The sequence below is a fragment of the Manis pentadactyla genome, chromosome 6 (genome assembly GCF_030020395.1).
Source record: "Manis pentadactyla isolate mManPen7 chromosome 6, mManPen7.hap1, whole genome shotgun sequence".
NCBI lineage: Eukaryota > Metazoa > Chordata > Mammalia > Pholidota > Manidae > Manis > Manis pentadactyla.
The window spans coordinates 33,712,100-33,731,504 of NC_080024.1; the positions used below are offsets into that span (position 1 = coordinate 33,712,100).

The window sequence follows — 19,405 nt, forward strand, 5'->3', positions numbered from 1 at the left end:
ACATTGCTGCAGTTTGCAAATAGTTGTCTTACTGTCTCAAATTATACAAGTGCATGTTAATTTGTATGATAAATGTATTAATGAAAAGAGTATTTGTACGGAGGAGAGCTTTTTTTTTTTTTAAAGAAAGTACTGGTGAATCCTTTTAATTGAAAGAATCACTTTCTATTCTATAAAGCCAGGTTTTAAGGCAGCATATTTACTTAAAGAGAGGCACACCTCTATGCTGTGTACTAAAACATACCTTTTGAACTCTAGCCTTAAATTCATCTGTTTTTTGAAACTGGCTGTTGAGAGGAGAGGCATCCCTGGCTGAAACTGTAAAGGCAGTATATTTGCTCTCTCCACTGGTGAGCCCAGTTCTTCCATAGCAAGTCCACTGTTAGAAAAGCCAGTTTAGCGGGATTAGTAGCATCAGTAACCTTTCCAAAAATGAAATTGTAAGTTATGAGTTATAACTTAGAGCAGAAAGAACTAGAGATCTGAATTGGGCTCCCATCATTTAGGTGAAAAAAAAATCAGAGAAAGGTTAGCAATAAATGAGAGCATTTCAAAACAAGACATGAGAAAGAGGCTAACAGGAAGGTGGAAGGGGATTGTAGAATTTGGAGAAGAAACCTTATGAGTTTTACATTAACTTTGAAATTGACCTGTTTGAAAGCATATCACCAAATGTTACCTTTGACATGAACAATTAAAAGAATAAATATCTCAGAGTTACAATCAGAAAAATTTTAGGTGACAAACAGTACAAATACATCTTGACTGTGAAGGTGAAGGACACAGAAATAAGTTTCTGAGGTCAGTAACACACAGGTGCATGCTTCTCTGGTTCAATTTGCCACAAAGCAAGGGGCTTGACTTAGAGCAAATGCCTCTTCTCTCTGGTCCTACCATTCTAAAAGGCTGAACTAAAAGTGTAGGTAAAGGGTCTGTTTGTGTTTATACAGAGGATCAAAGCCTAATTTGGCTACCCCGAAAATGAACTAAGATACGATATGAAAAAGAACTTCCAACATCAGCACTCTCGGGAAGACTCATGCCAGAAGATGATCATCAAAAAAACCCCAACAAAGATCCACGCACTGTCACAGGTGTAGATGCACTCATCCCACCAATTCCTGGACTTGCCATGGGAATTAAGAAGGAGATATCTAAGCTGGCCTGTGCATACAGTAAAACAACAAATTGGACTGGATCTATACTGTTGGAACTCAAACAAGAATTAGGAGAAGTGCAAATTGTAGCACTCCAAAATCTTACAACTACAGACTATTTACTGTTAAAAGAACATATGGGATGTGAACAGTCCCCAGGAATGGGTTGTTTTAATTTGTCTGATTTCTCCCAGACTGTTCAAGTTCAGTTGGACAATATCCACCATATCATAGATAAGTTTTCACAAATGTCTAAGGTGCCTAACTGGTTTTCTTGGTTTCACTGGAGATGGCTGGTAATTACAGGTATGCTTTGGTTATGTAACTATACTCCTATTACGTTAATGTGTGTGCGCAATTTAATTAGTAGCTTAAAACCTATACATGCTGAAGTTACTCTACAAGAAGATATGTCAAAGAAATAATCAATCTTCCCATGTTTTCTGCCGCCTGCTACTTCTATAGCTTTTCTTCTTCCTTCCTAATTACAACCCTTAAATAGAATTCGTGCCTCATATCAAATTTACCGAGTATCATAACTCCTCCAAGTGGTAAAGATACCTCAAGACAAATGCTGGGCATAGAAGCCACAGGGCATAAATATGCAAAGAAGTAAAACGTTAACCTTTTCAAACAATAAGGCTTCTCTCTCACTTACCAACTTAACATTTCCCTGTATGGCCCCGGAAGATGACTGGTTAGCCAGAGACGGGTAAGATTCCTCAAGGGAGGAACAACCTAAGACAGGCACAGTCGCAGGGGGGCCATCAGGTGAGAAATTGGGGATCAACAGAGGTGAGGCTTAGAACCTCACCCCCCCTGTTCTGAGAGAAATCTTCTGCATACGTGGATGTTTTATTGCCCTGGTCTAGCTTGGATTAACACATAGTCTACAGGCACACACCTGATCATCTACATTTGCTCTCTTACAACACTAAACTATGTTTTCTACCTTTATCTTGTATCTACCTACCACTTCAGCATTTTATTAAAAATAATAATAATAAAGAGAGAAATGTGGTATCCACATATAAATCAAGTATAAAAATCAAATGAATATTCATATTTGAACTGACTGTTTATAGTTCATAATGCATGAGCAAAACCGAAAGCTTCTGTGATGACTGCCCTTGTAATGTTCACCATGTAACTTATTCACTACGTAAGAATTTGTTCTCCATGTAAGAACTTGTTTGTTATGCTTCAGAAGATTGGAGACTGACGAAAATTAGGCTTGGGGTGGATTAATGATTGTGCATTGAGCATTGACCCCCCTATACAGAATTTTATTGTTGTTAACAACCATTTGATCAATAAATATGAGAGATGCCCTCAAAAAAAAAAAAAAAAGAAAGGTGGGATCAGTATGGAGCAGCTCTGAAAAGTTAGGCAAATAATAAAGTCTAAAATATTACAAGTAAAATTGAAAAAAAAAAGGCATAAATGTAATAACAATTACAAAATATTATAATAAATAAAACATCAAAAAATTAAAAATAAATAAATAAAAAATAAATAAAAGGCTGAACTGAAACTCCAGCTTCCTTTTCCTTTCTCAAAAGTGGCCTTTTGTTTCCTAGTTTTCCTCACCAAGTTAAAAAAAAGAAAAGAAAAGAAAGAAAAGCACTAAGAAAGAGAAGCCGGTATAAAAACAAACCAAGCAGGGCTCAAATATGGGGTGATTTCTGATTACCCCATTTTTTTTTTACCATTTTTATTTCAGCACTATTTATTATTTATCTAAATTCCTAGGAACTCTAAGGTAAAGGTGCGTATCTTTCCCCCCCATAATCGAAATATCTGCACTATTTTATCATTATACAAATAGTATATTCTCCTTATAAAAAATGTAAACTAGCCAACTTCAAAAGAAAAGGAATATATAAAAAGAAATTGTAGCAGCTCTTGGAGTCATGGGGAGCCAGGAGGGCCTGGATGTGGGTGGTGCCGTTCCCTGGTGCCCACCACTCCCTCTGCTGCTGGGGCGTCGCATGCCTCTGCAGACAGCCCACGGGGAGGCTGGGAGTGTCGCCTTGTGTTCTGTTGGGTGGGGTGCATTTTTTGTCGTTGTTGTTATCATCAATCTACAATTACATGAAGAACATCATGTTTACTAGGGTCCCCCCTTCACCAAGTCCCCCCCACAAACCCCATTACAGTCTTTTCTTTTGAAGTTGGCTAGTTAACATTTTTTACATACCTGACATACAAGAGGAGAATACTTTAGTCTCTAGGAAAGGAGTAAAAACATGATAAGCCTAGAACTGAACTCAACCAGCTAACTGTGTTTGGTTTGGCCTGCATAATACTTAAAATGTGTTTTTACCTGAATGTCTTTTAGGTGGGGGTGTGGACTCTTCCAAAACCCAACAATTCCAAATTGTCTTCTACCCAAGAAGACTTACCCATTCATATTACCTTAATCTGTGTAAGCTTTTGGTTTGTGCTCCCTGTTCCAGGAATTTTCATCCCAGGCATAACATAGATAAAGGGCCTAGAAGAACTACTTGGTGTATTGGAATAAACCTGAGAGGACAGGCATCCCTAGCCGGAAATGTGAAGGCAGTGTGCCTGCTCTTTCCACTGGTGAGCACGGTTCTTCTGTCACAGGCAGTCCATTACAGTCACTGTCCATCAGCATAGTAAGATGCTGTAGAATCACTACTTGTCTTCTCTGTGTTGCACAGCCTTCCCCATGCCCCCCCCACATTATACATGCTAATTGTAATGCCCCTTTCTTCTTCCCCCCCCTCATCCCTCCCTTCCCTCCTATTCTCCCCAGTCCCTTTCCCTGTGGTAACTGTTAGTCCATTCTTGGGTTCTGTGATTCTGCTGCTGTTTCATTCCTTCAGTTTTTCTTTGTTCTTTTTTTTCCATTTTATTTTTATACTTGATTTATATGTGAATCCCACATTTCTCCCTTATTTTTTATTTTTATTTTTTTAATGAAATGCTGAAGTGGTAGGTAGATGCACAATAAAGGTAGAAAACATAATTTAGTGCTGTAAGAGAGCAAATGTAGATGGTCAGGTCTGTGCCTATAGACTAAGTATTAATCCAAGCTAGACAAGGGCAACAAAACATCCACGGATGCAGAAGATTTACCTCAAAACAGGGGGATGAGGTTCTAAGCCTCACCTCTGTTGATTCCCAATTTCTCACCTGATGGCCCCCCTGTGACTGTGCCTGTCTTAGGTTGTTCCTCCTTTGAGGAATCTTACCCGTCTCTGGCTAACCAGTCATCTTCCAGGGGCCATACAGGGAAATATAAAGTTGTCTGATTAGCCCATTTTTCTCGGTGATTCTTATACAATGAAAGTTTGTTTTTGGTTTAAAGGAAGCCACATTGGGCTAGGATATCACAGCTTAAAAAATTTTTTTAGGTAGTCATTTATCCCATGATTGAGTATTGGACTCTTATTCACATGCAGGTTTCAATGGAAGATGGGCAAAGGAATTGTTGGGTTTTGGAAGAGTCCACATCCCCAGCTAAAAGACATTCAGATAAAAACACATTTTAAATATTATGCAGGCCAAACCAAACATAGTTAGCTGGTTGAGTTCAGTTCTAGGCTTATCATGATATTGCTGAGAATTTCTTGTTGAAAGAGTTCCTGTTTGAAAACAGATGGAAGTCTTGAATTAATGTGTTACAATAGAAATAGCCTTTGAATCCCAAAGGATTGCTGTTTGGGAGATGGGGAAAAATTTCTCTTTTGAGAACATGAGAAAAATAGTAGCTCAGGTTTAGGTAAAAAATCAAAATATTGAAAATTATCCAACATTCCTGAAATAGGACACCTAAAGTCACATTTGAGTCAAATATGATCTATGATAACTCAACACTCCCCTAATCATTTGGAGTATTTTGGTTTATCATGTTAGTTGTAGTGGTGTCTCATTCTTCCCTCACTCTTACATTTTCATCTTTGGTAAAGGAGATTATCAGTAGCTGAATTTACCACCTAAAATTTCCAAATATATTCTTTCTAAAATTTTTAAAAATTGAACTATCATTGATATACAATCTTATATTGGTTTAAAGTATACAATACAGTGGTTCAACAGTTACCCATATTATCAAATCCTCACCCCCACTAGTGCAGTTACTATCTGTCAACATAGGAAGATGTTACAGAATCATTGGCTACATTTTCCATGCTGTTCTATCATCCCCATAACCAACTTACATTATGACTGAGAATTTTTGCGTCCCTTTATCCCCCTCAGCCTCCCCACCCACTCACTCCAACCCCTCCTCCATTATAATCACCAGTCACTTCTCAGTGTTCATGAGCCTACTGCTATTTTGTTCATTTTGTTTTGTTAGATTCTACAAATAAGTGAAATCACATGGTATTTGTCTTTCTCCACCTGACTTCCAAATATGTTCTTATAATTGGGGAACTTCCTCTTGGTTTATACATCTGAGGCATCTTAATGGAAATTTAAAGATATAAAAGTTCTATAGTAATAGAAAAAATGGCACCTATGTATTATAATATACAGAATAATACTGAAGGCTGTTGAACAATTATGAATATTGATAAGAATGCAACTTTAAGGTAGAAAATAATCAGAGAAGAGAAAGTAGAGAAAATAATCAGAAATTGTTTCCTCAAAAAATCAAGTATCAAGAAACCCAAAGTCAATAATGGTTTTAAAAAATCTAAAATCTGTGTTTATAAAATGCCTTCATAGAACTCTGATACACTTTACTGGAATCCTGGAAAATTCTAGCATTTCATGAAAATGTTTGAACAACTCTGGATTAGATACCTCTTCCAATGTCTCAGAAATTCTAAATTATATTTCACTGCACGACTAAAGCAGTCATAACAGGTCCTATTTAAATCTTGTCTTTGGTACTTGTATGGTTCTGGAGAGAAGGGAAAACCTGTAGATTTTCTGCTACTAGCCCAATTCTTCCTAGCATGTAAACAGTATTCACCGAGCCTGTCCGGCTTATAATTTATAATCAAAGAAAATTTTATGAACCAAATTTGACAAGAGACATCCACACCATGAAAAGAATGGCGAGGACTCCAGTTCTTAGAACATGAACTAAGAGAGCCGCCTGGTGGTCAAAAGGTTGCACAGTCTTGCTGCTGGGCATGTGAGGAGTAGTGATTTTACTGTTTTAACAGGACTGAAAAAGCAACGAGTAAAAACATTATAGTTTGATCAAACATTTAGAGAAGACCTAATACCCATCCTCCTTAAAGTTTTCCAAAAAGTAGAAGAGGAGGGAATACTTCCAAACTCATTCTTTGAAGCCAGCATCACTCTAATACCAAAACCAGGCAAAGACACCACAAAAAAAGAAAATTACACACCAATATCCCTGATGAACATAGATCCAAAAATACTCAACAAAATATTAGCAAACCGGATTCAAAAATACATCAAAAAGATCATCCACCATGATCAAGTAGGATTTATTTCAAGGATGCAAGGATGGTACAATATTCAAAAATTGATCAACATCATCCACCACATCAACAAAAAGGACAAAAACCACACAATCATCTCCATAGATGCTGACAAAGCATTCGACAAAATTCAACATCCATTCATGGTAAAAACTCTCAACAAAATGGGTATAGAGGGCAAGTAACTCAACATAATAAAGGCCATATATCACAAACCCACAGCCAACATCATACTTAACAGCGAACAGCTGAAAGCTTTTCCTCTAAGATCGGGAACAAGACAAGGATGCCCATTCTCCCCACTTTTATTTAACATAGTACTGGAGGTCCTAGCCATGATAATCAGACAACACAAAGAAATAAAAGGCATCAGATTGGTAAGGGAGAAGTTAAACTGTCACTGTTTGCAGATGACATGATATTGTACATAAAAACCCTAAGAATTCACCGAAGAACTACTAGAACTAATAACTGAATTCAGCAAAGTTGCAGGATACAAAATTAATACACAGTAATCTGTTATATTCCTATACACCAATGATGAGCTAGCAGAAAGAGAAATCAGGAAAAAAATTTCATTTACAATTGCATCAAGAAGTATAAAATACCTAGGAATAAACTTAACCAAGGAGGTGAAAGACCTATGCCCTAAAAACTACAAGACACTCTTGAGAGAAATTAAGAAGATACCAATAAATGGAAATACATCCCGTGCTCATGGATAGCAAGAATTAATATTGTCAAAATGGCCATCCTGTCTAAAGCAATCTACAGATTCAATGCAATCCCTATCAAAATACCAACAGCATTCTTCAGCGAATGAAAACAAATAGTTCTAAAATTCATATGGAACCACAAAAGACCCTGAATAGTCAAAGCAATCCTGAGAAGGAAGAATAAAGCTGGGGGGATTACACTCCCCAACTTTAAGCTCTACTACAAAGCCACAGTATTCAAAACAATTTTGGTACTGGCACAAGAACAGACCCATATATCAATGGAATTAAATAGATAGCCCAGATATTAACCCACACATATATGGCCAATTAAAATACAATAAAGGAGCCATTATAGTAAAGAACAAAAAGGTAAAGCACTTAACTGAAAGGCCTGTTTTCCCATCCCACTTACTCTCACTTTTTAAAAAACCATGCCAGCTGAATATAGTTTGTGGGTATTATGGATGCTCATTTATATAAATTCTCTGTATTTATATATACTGTATATACAGCATATCCACACATCCTCTCAGTGCTTATCTTTTTGGTCAATTTTAACCCTCAAGAAGTGCCCAAATCTCATAGAATAACTTACTGAATGACCTGCAAGCCCATCAAAAATAACTTTCAAGCACATAGGAAGTGCAGATGGACTAAGAAGTCTTCTTAATATAAGTTAAATAAAAACCTACTTAAAAAATTTAAAAAGACTATTTTTGTATCAGCATATCAATTAAACTTGGTAATTCAGGCACAGAAAAAATTGATAAGACTCCCTCCTGGATGCAAAAGGCTGATTGATGGAAGGAGATAAAGTAAACAAGTAGTTATATACTAGAGTGACAGGTCAGGCTGGAATGCATGGTAGACAAATTGAAATTTCAGGTTGAGGTGCCTGAACCATTGGTAAGTTGATAAAAGAGTATTGACAAGATGACTAGCAACTGAGTATAAAGTTGCTTGGAGTAGAGAGAAATGAAAAGGGAAGACTAAATGCCTGTTTCAACAGCTCATAGTGGCATTCTGAAGTTAAGAAGGTGCAGTTACATTAGAGGAGATGTAACAGTTTTTACTTTAAAATTTTACTGAATATTTTTATTTTTCTAATGTGAGACTATGTGACTCCTAGAGGAGTGTTATGTGTGAGTTTAAATAAGTAAACTTATTTACTTTAAAAACTAAATAAAATGTTAACTTTTTAAAAAACCATGTACTTCTGAAGTTCTGCATGACATCTAAAGAGAACAATTTGTTTTCTTAACTATATTTTCCTTAGGAATTTAAGCACATCTTACATAAATTATTGATCTGTTCAATCTATGGGAAGCTTGCTAAGCAACAGTAAACTTCCCTTTTATCTGTTCCATTTATCAAAATTACCAAAAAATAATTATCACACACACACTTGGGATGCTTGTTTCCCTGTGTAGGAAATAGTTTCTGAATTTTTCTGCCTTCTTTTCTAATTAAGTAGAGAGAAAGGAAAAGCTCCAGGGTTGAGAAGTTAAGCTGGCTCAGGACTTGATGGGGGAGGGAAGAACTGGGCAAGACAAGGGTAGCTCTTCTTGGAAGATACACATATCTACAATCAACACGCTATCTTCCCACCACTATTTTATGTTATCTTTTTGTTTTTGTTCCTGTTAAGGTTGCTTTGATACTCATTTTCATAGGGCAGGGACAGGGCAACCCCAAAACATCCTAGTACAACAGTATGTGCAACAGTTTGGTCTAATAAGGCACTCACTCAAAAAGATCAAATTGAACTTATGTGACTTACTTAGGAAAGGCTCTATTCTTGAAGCACTTCTACAGATAATAGGTGAAAGGTGTCTGCATTTATTTTTAGAGCCAAGAATTTGAACACATGATGTCAAAACTGTTTGTTTTAAAAACCTATAAAGGCAGTCCTCTGTTAGCTGCATATTCCCTGAGACTTTTAATTTTGCTGGGGGATGATCAGTCCTTTGCCAAATTAGAACCTACAAGTTATGGTCTTTACCTCTCCAATACTCATACTTCACTGGGCCCCACTGATTCCCTTTAATCCTAACGCAAGCTGCTGCTTCTTTGCTACCATTACTGACTCCAACCTTGGTTCAGGCTCTCATTATCTCTACTTTTTTTTTTTTTTTTTGCTATTATTAATCTACAATTACATGAAGGACACTATGTTTACCAGGCTCCCCCCTTCACCAAGTCTCCCCCCACCCCACTACAGTCACTGTCCATCAGCATAGCAAGATGCTGTATAATCACCACCTGTCTTCTCTGTTGTACAGCCCTCCCCGTACTCCCCCACAACACTATACATGCTAATCATAACGCCCCCTTTCTTTTTCCCCCACCCTTATCCCTCCCTTCCCACCCATCATCCCAGTCCCTTTCCCTTTGGTAGCTGTTAGTCCATTCTTGGGTTCTGTGATTCTCTCTCATTATCTCTTAACAGTGCCACAGTAGTCTTATTGTTTCTATACTCCCTTCCTCTCAATCCATTCTTTATTACCATTTGTTACCTAATTTGGAATCCCTATGCTTAAATTCTTCCATTGACTTCTAGGTAAGTCCAACCCCTTAGCATAGCATGTTGGCCCATCTGTAATACATCCCATCTGGGTCGTCTGAGATCCTCTAGGTCATCTGTCCCCATACTTTCACTTAGCATCCCAAACTCTACTCCTATCTCATACCCTCTGCCCTGAAAAGCTCCATCCCTTTGGCCTCTAGGGCTTTGTGGGTGCTACAACTTCTGCTTACAGGGCCATTGCTCATCACTGAACTGATTCCTACTCATATTTAAAACAGGAAAGTTACCTCAAAAGGAGAATTGCCTCTGACTCAGTAAGGTTGAATTAGGAATCCTAGCCATATACTTCCATAATACCTCAAGCTTTCACTGTCACAGTACTTAAAATCTCTACTGTAGTTTTTTTACAAATCTGTGAGCAACTCCAGGGCAAAGCTGTGTCTTTTATCTCCTGGTACAGTGCTTGCTACACATTGGTGTTCAAAAATTTGATGCCTCTCTGAGGAAATTACTGGTCATGATAGAAATTGCATCTTATTTGCAGTTTCTCTCATGCCCTCAATCCAATCACTTTCCTTTCTAATCTATCCTATACACCTTCAGTCCAAATGTCTTCAAATTACTTCTACCAAGATCCTTCCTTCCTAAGAAATGCTGGTCTCTTTATTGTCTATGACAGCAAGTCCAGACACCAGGGTCTTGCTTTTTAAAGTCTCACCATCTGTTTGAATCTACTTGCTCTGTTTCATTTCCAGTCCCTGTTATCCCTTATCTCTGGTCACTTTGAAGAGTCTACCTTCACTTTTCCTATTGAAATCCTGCTCATCCTTTCAAGATCCTGCTCAATAATCATTTCCTCACTGGAAGTCTTCCTTGGCTCTTCAAACACATATTGAATGTGCAGTTTATTTGTGCACTTACAGGTCATCTTGTTTGGATGTAACCACTTCCTGGACAGGCCTTCTGTCCTCCATAAGATGGTTTAGGTTCTGGGGTGTGGGGGTGTGGGTGGTGGGCGGGGAAGGAATCATATCATACTTTTGGTATTCCTCAGCACACCAATAATTACATTTCTAAAAAAGTGAATAACAATACATTATACCAATAAAATGAAATATAAATAAAATGTAGAATTTTGGCTTTTAATTCTAAACACACGAGAATAAAGAGGAAGACTAAGCACTAGCTTATGTAAGTCTTTTGCAGAGAAGGATGTAAACTGCTAAGGTGAATAAGAGGTAGGGGTGTAAATAAGAATTAATTTTACTTCTGATAAGTTTAAAAGGTTTGGCAGATTAGCACACATTTTCCAGGTTCATCATATTTTCTCTAAGTACACTTAATTTTCATCTTGAATATTACATAGTGGGTTCTGTAAAGAATTTCAATGGTACCCTGTAATATTATACTATATTGTAAGGTTGGGCATGTGAATCAAAAGGAAAAAACTATCCCAAATCTATTATCTCTAAAATATTATTTAAGTTGACAACAGAGCCTCTGAGAGAAGGCCATACTTGTCCTCAAGTAAACATTCCCTTGGCATCTAGGTAAGGGTGGTCTAGCACTCTTTTAAAATATGGTTATCCTGTGGATTGACGCAAGATCCTACTCCAGGACACTTAGCCAATACACTGAATTAATGTAGAGTCAAAAACAATGTATTACACTTTCACAAAATCACATTCCATTTCAATAAGGTCTTCTAAAAATACAAATATCTAACTGAAAAGATTATTTGATGATGTGAAGCCCAAACACAGTGTTAGGCCGATATAGTTTTGATACCTGTGCTTTTTAATAACCTCAAATTGCTTCATGTATATTCCCAGATACTCTGTTTAACCACTGAGTCATCTTCATTTTTACTTTTGAGTTTCTCTTGTCATAACTGGAAACTGAAATTTGTAGTCCAAAGCAAAATGGCAAATACATTAGAATCTCATTTTACCAGTTCTGTGGCTTTGGGCAGGGTATCTAACTTTCTCTGAGCCATAGTTTTTTAATTTATAAAATAAGGACAATATCATGATTGGTGCAAATGGTGTGTGTGGGGTCACAGGGAAGACAGTGCAGCTCAGAGAAGACAAATAGAGACTCTGGGGCATCTTACTACACTGATGGACAGTGACTACAGTGGGATATGGGGAGGACTTGATAATAGGGGTGAATGTAATAACCATTGTTTTTTTTGTGAAACCTTCATAAGAGTGTATATCAATGATACCTTAATAAAAAATAAGGACAGTAATACATATTTTCTAGGATTTTTGTGAGAATTATCAACGTAAGTAGAATAACTAACAGTGCCTGGCATATATTAGGTGTGCAACTATTATTCTAAATTAGTTGATTTTTTCTTTTTATGTACCATACTGAGTAATGAAAGTCCTATTAGAAATTTACTATTCTGCTGAAAAACACTTAAAATATCAGTGACAATCAATTTCTGGTGACTTCATACAATCAAAAGATACAATTAGTGTTGTCATTAATATGATCTTTAATAAATGGAATAATGCACCATTTTACAGCAAGCCTTTTTAAACCTAAAGAGCTGTCTTAAAATCTCCTTCTCCAATGTCTCTGTAGCAATACAATATTTTTATTTAGGTTTATATATATCAAAGCATTTACCTACAGTTATTCATAGAAAACTCTTTAGTGGCTTAATGTCAGCTTTCATAGTGGCATCCATAGATAATACAAAAGAAAAGTGATTTGCTTTATTTCATACTCACACTGATCCATCAAACACAACTTATACAGCATAGCAAGGTCTCAGACGGCTTGTACAAAAGCAAAATAACTGAAAGTAACTTTTCATAAATTCATATATGATATTCTATCTGTAATGTAAGAGCAAAACACACCAACAAAATATACCCGTTAACAAGGAAGAGGGTTCTGAGGAACTGCCAATATTTTTCAGCCTTTCTTATTCCAGGGAAGCATCCTCAGAAATGAATACTCTGTAGCTTACGTTTCTCCTTTCCATTCAGAAAAGCATGACAGCTACACATCTCCATGTTTCAGTTACTACAATACCCTAAGTTAGTGTATTTTACAATTATCTATTTATCTTCATTTGAAAAACTATCAACAGAAAATTAAGGATGATTCCAGCTTATACAAACACACAATATAATCTCCATGGAAACATGACAAGGTATACAAAAAATGTTTAAATAAATAAATGTGACCAGGAAAAGAAAAGCCACAGAAGCCAAGCAATTCAATGTTAAATTAGGACTTATCTTTCAATTGCATCTTTTAGTAATTTAGTTTTCTTACTGTTCAGTTGCTTTTAAAATGTGTTTCCCTATCGTACTTAAGAGGGCTGGTACTAAGGTGGAGAGCCTGAGGCAACAGACTGGTTACTTCACTGCTAGGACTTTAAATATACAGTATACCGATTTGGAACTAGAACTTGTTTGATTTAAAGAAAAATTCTATTTGGATCTGACAGTGTGATAAATAGGTTACCATAGGTTACCTTCTCAAAGCCATCCAAGCTATTACTAAAGCTATAAATCATTAATTCACTTTTAGGAGAAGCTTTATAATGTTTAATTACCTCTTGAGAAAATTTTATCTCAGAGTAACTACTTTACTAAGTTCTCCAATAAGAAAAAAACAAACAAAATGAAACAATTTGTCTAATCATGTAAAACCATTTAATCAAAGAACAGAAATGTTTTGAAGATGGTGCTTTGACTCTAAGGCCTAAATATGCTGCAACATGCAGCCAATTAGCTGAGTCATTTCCCTCTATTCAGTAACTGTAGAACTGGACAAATTTCTATGATTAATTAAATCTGATATTATGTCCATGTAAATTAAGTGAAATCATAAAGTGAAACATTAAATGAACTGTGTGTGCAACACTTTACATATCCTACTGGATCTAATTCCTTGTTTTCTACCAATTGAAGTTTTTCAATGTGCAAAGGGATGAAAGGGGCCCTGAGTTTTTAAGTAATATTATGTCTATAGAGTCTAAAACATGTTTCTGAAATCTAAAAGTAAAAATAAAATGGAAAAAACCCATGTTATCTTTTAAAACATTAAAAACAAGGTTGTTGTTTAAGATACAATAACTGCTTAAAATTTCAACCATAAACTGGACACCCTAATTATTTGATTTATTTCTAAAGATTTTTTCTCTCTGACCCAGGTTTAAAAAACTGATTTTTTAAAACAAATTAAGTTTAAAAAAACGAATGTCACAAGGTTTAATAGTAACACTATGAACATCACTGTAATAATGGAATTGGAAATTTCAAGATATGATAGATTTGTTTTGGGCAAAATTTTAATACACAGCATGAATTCTTTTGAAGTATTTACTTTCAAATGTATCCACTATGAGATAAAACCCTAAATTTTTCTGTACATGCACAAACTCTCAACTTCAACCAGTCACTTAAAAGTTAAACGAAATTTGTTATAGTCCAGTCTATGCTGCAAAACAATGGTATTTCAAAAGTAGCCTGCAAAAATGTTCATAGATAACACCTGATTAGTGTAGGATTTGCTTTTGAAAGTTCATCTTGCATTCTGTGTTTAATATTTGATACAAAGAAAAATACAAAATGCTGTAGTTCAACCACAATGCTAAGCTTGCAGTAATATAGGTTTAAATTTTTAATGGCAAAATATACAATTCTGTATGTATGGCCTTTTAATTATAACTAATGAGAATGTAAAATTGTAAAACTCCACAATTTAAGATAAAATGTTAGATAATATAAAACAAATTAAATCCTGATTTGCTGACAATCTGATGGTTGGATCCATTGTCAAATGATAACATTTTAATATTCAATTCTACCCTACTGAACTACTACTTAAGTGGAGTGTCGAATTTGAATATAACAAAACATAATTTTAGGTGTTCTTAAACATAAAGTTATCAAAATAGGAATGAAGAGAAAATGCTGTAGGAACCAAAGCTTAGATGTTAAGAAGCCTGAAGCATATTAGAGTACAAAGTTGGAAAGGATGACCAATTGCTTTCTTTTTTTACTACTGGATAAGATTAAGAGATATAAAATGAAACAGGAGGGAAGCAGAATAGATACAAAGGAAACTTTCCTGACACAGAAGATTGTAAGTTAGATAACCAAGAGACAGAGTAAGACAGACACAAGCTAAGAGGTGACTGAAGGAGAGTAATAGGTGCACCAGAGTGCCCTGAGATTCCCTCTATTCTATGTTAGTTTAATTTGGGAGCTTATAGAAAAGCCTTGTTTTGATAACATTTTGTGTAACTAGTTTGTGTAACTCAAATAGTGATTTGCCAGATTTACTTAATTAAGGATATATTTAGAAGCAGATCATGCAAGATAGTTTTGGCCAAAGTTTGCATAGTTCAGAATCTAAAAGTTAAAATGCAATTTTATCTGAAGAGCGAACTGACAGTAAAAGGTATAGTTAGAAACATCCCAGTCTTAAAAAAGCTCGTGGGGTGTATGTGGGAGTATTACACAATTTCTAGAATAACTGGTCTAGATAATCAACTAACATGTGCGTACAGATTCTAACTTTAAGGAGTTAGCTTGGAAGATAAAGTAATATATAAAGCAATCTGTGAATAGCTATGTAATAACCTGCATATAAGTAGTGGTATAAGTTCAACATAAATTTATAAAAGGTTCTATAAAAATAAAATGTAATCTCAAGTTGTAGGAGCTAACTACCTACAATGAAGTATTTGTTTTCATAATATGGAAAAAACCCAAAGAGTTTATTGAAATATTTTTCCATTTTAAATGACTGAAGAGAGGTTTACTGAGAATGGAAAGTTCAGTAAACAGTTGCAGCCTACCAGTTATTCCATATGGCTTTAGAGTCCAAATCTGAAAATATTTTAAATAAAAATACATTCCAAATTTTGTGATAATTTCCACTGAAACACAGACTTACTGTTTCTACCTTTAATTATTTTCACATTCAGAACCAATGTACATTTTCTGGAACAAGGGGTACATGTAAGAAAGCTATACAAACTATTTTATAAAAAGCACATTATCCTTGTATCCTTCCCTACAACTTTCTCCATTACTTCTCTGGATTAGTAAAAATTTCTGAAGTCACTAAAAGCAGAACTTTTCAAGATGGAGTCAAAGGATTTGATGAGACCAAAAACCCATGTTGAATTAATTCCTCTAAAACAAACATGGAATCAGTTTAAGAAAAAGTCTCTGTTCCCACAAGCCACCTTCACTTTCCCCTTAGAATTTACTTCACTTTTAGTTCTGCAACGTTAAAAATGTTAGGAGTGAAGAGAAATGAAATGGTTTTAAGATTCATTATGGCAGATGTAGGAATGAATTTTCTCTTGAATTAGTAATTATTTCTCAAACAACAATCAGCACAGACATGTCAACACGTCTTCTTATGTTTATCTAACTTCTAAAGTCATTATGGTATTTGTTTTGGCTTCTATACAAGCCGCGACTGTGCCAGAGGATGGCTGAATTTCTTACAAAATGTTCGTATATTTCATATCCTGTTATACATTGTGTAGGCAGTGTGGGGTAGGTGAAAGAGATATGGAGAGGCAAACCGAGGTTAAAATACAGCTTTGTCTATTACTAGATGTGGACTGTGGGCAAATTACTTAGCTTCTGTTAGCTTTAGTTTGCTCACCTGTGAAGTGGGAATATTATCTTCTTATGGTTGCTATGAAGATTAAAAGAGATGGTGTATATATATCCCAGCATTCAGTATGTAACAAATGGTCAGTTAGTATTATTTCACTTCTGTGCCTTCCCACAACTTTTTATACTGATACTGTTTTTTCTTCGCTCCCAATTACATATTTTAAAAGGGAGAATATTTTTAGGAATTATAATTAAATCATTTTTGTCTAAACCCAATTCAAATCAAGTTGTTTTAATGACTTAGTTCTGGTATATAATTAGGATAAAGGGATTAATACTAGATTTCGATTACCTATTATGTTTTTAAGATTGTAATACAATCTAGCAAAATGAGTTTTAATACTTTTTCATTAAATGTCCTATTATTCAAAAGGACTCAAATGCTTATCTGCATGCAAATTTTTGTGATAGCCGTTAAATATTAGCTTTAAGAAACATTATTAGATAACAAATTAGCAAATACATATTTTAAATAATTTTGCTTGCTTATATATTACAAACAGATTCTAAAAGTAAATTAGTCTGACATATAATTTAATCTAAAAATTATCAAAATTACCTACACTTTCCAATTCTACTTTCTCAAGAGTCTACTAAAAAACCCTGGGGAAAGAAAATTATTTATTTTAAACAGGCTTGCATGAAATGGGAAACTATAAAACCATTCTTTAATTTGGTAGATTAATTTTTGAAAGCATTACTTAACATAAAAAATGCTGGAAAACTTACAATCAAGTGGCTCAAACAAAGTATAGGAGAATGTAAGATAACTCTTCTGTCAGAAAAGATCAGTTAGACTTCAAATAGCTATTTGTGCTCAATGCTTCCAATTAGAGAAGGAATACAATTTATTTTGACTCAAAGATGACCTGTAATGTTTGAAAATAATATCCTGAAAGCAGCTGAAAGATACTTAAAGGCAAGAGAACTAAGTGAAAATTTATGGGGCAAGGCATAAATAATTCATTATATAGATTAAAAAAATAATAATTCAATGAAAGAAAAAAAAAATTATGCCAGAAGTCTAAAAAATATGTTAAGGGTCTGAATCAAGAGAAGGGCCAATAAAACGTAAAATGTGGAAACCCTGGGCACTATTAAAAGAATCTTAATTCTAAGAATTCAAAACCGTGTTCAGCAATCCAGCTGAATAAATGGTAAATGTTGCATTATCAACTCCTAAGACCATAGCAGATGGCAAACAAGAGAAGGCTTAGATACAAGTAAGCCGTAAGTATTCTGCACAGCAAAGAGGGAAATTTAGGTTGCCTTTAACTAAACGATGAAGATAGAGGAGTGATAAAATATTGTTTAGAAAATAAAAACCTAAATCAGGAATTTGGGGATTTGTATTTTTTTTATCCTTTTATCTTCCAGCGAAATCTTAGAGTTTAATTAGATAATGTCTATTAAGTACTCTGAGAACCTGAAAAAAATAAGTGAGATCATTAGTTTACAAATTGATAGAAAATCATCTGTGCTTACAAAAAAAGTCCCTTGTTTGACATAAAGTGCTTTACTTAAGAAAACATGCAGAGGTTGTCATTTTATAGATGATTATCAGTAATGGAAAAAGCAAAGGAAGCTCTAAAAAAAGCCCAATATGATTTGAAGGATGAATAAAATGTTATCACTAAGAGGTATATTCTAATATAATGTAAATGACAAATGCTGCTCACGTATCAAAGATTATGTGAAACATGGCAAAAGGAGCAATTACGAAAATAGGGTTCATGAAGAAACACAGTTTTGAAAAAAGAGAGGTAAGTCTGTCTGCTGAAAAATGATAGGTTTGGCAGCTAACCTTCCTTCAAGAGGAATGTGGCATGCCAGTTGAATGATTTTTTTCCACACAGTGTTTTAGGTCATGGGAAAAGTAATTATTTTCAGATAAAAGTCACCAGGCTTTGCTTTGAAGAGAATAAAAAGACATTACAGGTTCAAAACTATGAATTACTTTGGAATTATTTTAAATAGGAAATGTAATTTTATTTGAGTCAAAGATGGCCTATTTAGAGGATGAGGGCTATAACACTATATTGTCTTAACCATCTATCTACCTACTTAACAATTCCATATAAGTATAGCTATATACGTTTTCTGATAAAAATGTGTTTCTTAAATAAATGAATATGGAACATGAACATATAAAAATAAAATAAAATGGAAAAAGTCTAATATTTGACTTCCTCAACTTTGTTCTGTGCTCTCTTATGAACTTCCAAAACTAGAACCAAATATGTTTATTAAAATGCCTGGAAGAAAATGTTTAGGCCTTGGAAGGTTAAAAGAAATGGCATTTCAAATTAGGTTTTGGTCGGTTCCTTCTTCAGAGCCCTTTGAGACATTGTTTCTGCATACTCTGTAAGGAGAGAGAAAGCAAGAAATCAAGTAGCTGCTTTCTACTGGGCAAAATGCACTATCGCAGAACTGACCTACCAAAAATATGGATACGGGAGAAAAATGTTCATATTATGGAAGAATGTGTGCTCTGTTAGAGAGCTTACAAGAAAGCTTATTTGTGGCCTATACACTATTGCACATTTAAACAAAACACAAGAGAAAAGAATGTCCAACAGTTAATATGTTCAAGAAAGCATCAACATATAAACTAGCTTGTGCCTAGAAATAAAACATGGATACCAGACACCACTGCAGTCAAACCTGTCTTAATTTGCTTCTGTTTTAATGACCGTTAGAAACTGGTCCAAACTGATTATCAGCAATACATTGTTTTTTTTTCTTAAAAAAATATTTTGAGACCACTTTTGATACACACACATTTAATTCTGTGGTCATAACAGACAAATATAACTTCAACAAGACTAAACAAAAGTGCAAAACTTAAAAAAAAATTAAAAAATATGGAAGCATAAGCTAAATTTTTCTGCATAGCTGAAAT

General features: G+C 34.8%; 1 long non-coding RNA gene across 1 annotated transcript; it reads right to left on the minus strand.

Moving 5' to 3' along the window:
- Positions 1-12,320: 12,320 nt before the first annotated feature.
- On the minus strand, positions 12,321-19,295 carry LOC130684068 (uncharacterized). The gene is made up of 2 exons (XR_008998205.1): positions 15,123-19,295; positions 12,321-15,083 (listed from the first exon to the last, which is right to left on the minus strand). It is a non-coding gene; the product is annotated as an uncharacterized LOC130684068 (long non-coding RNA).
- Positions 19,296-19,405: the final 110 nt, after the last annotated feature.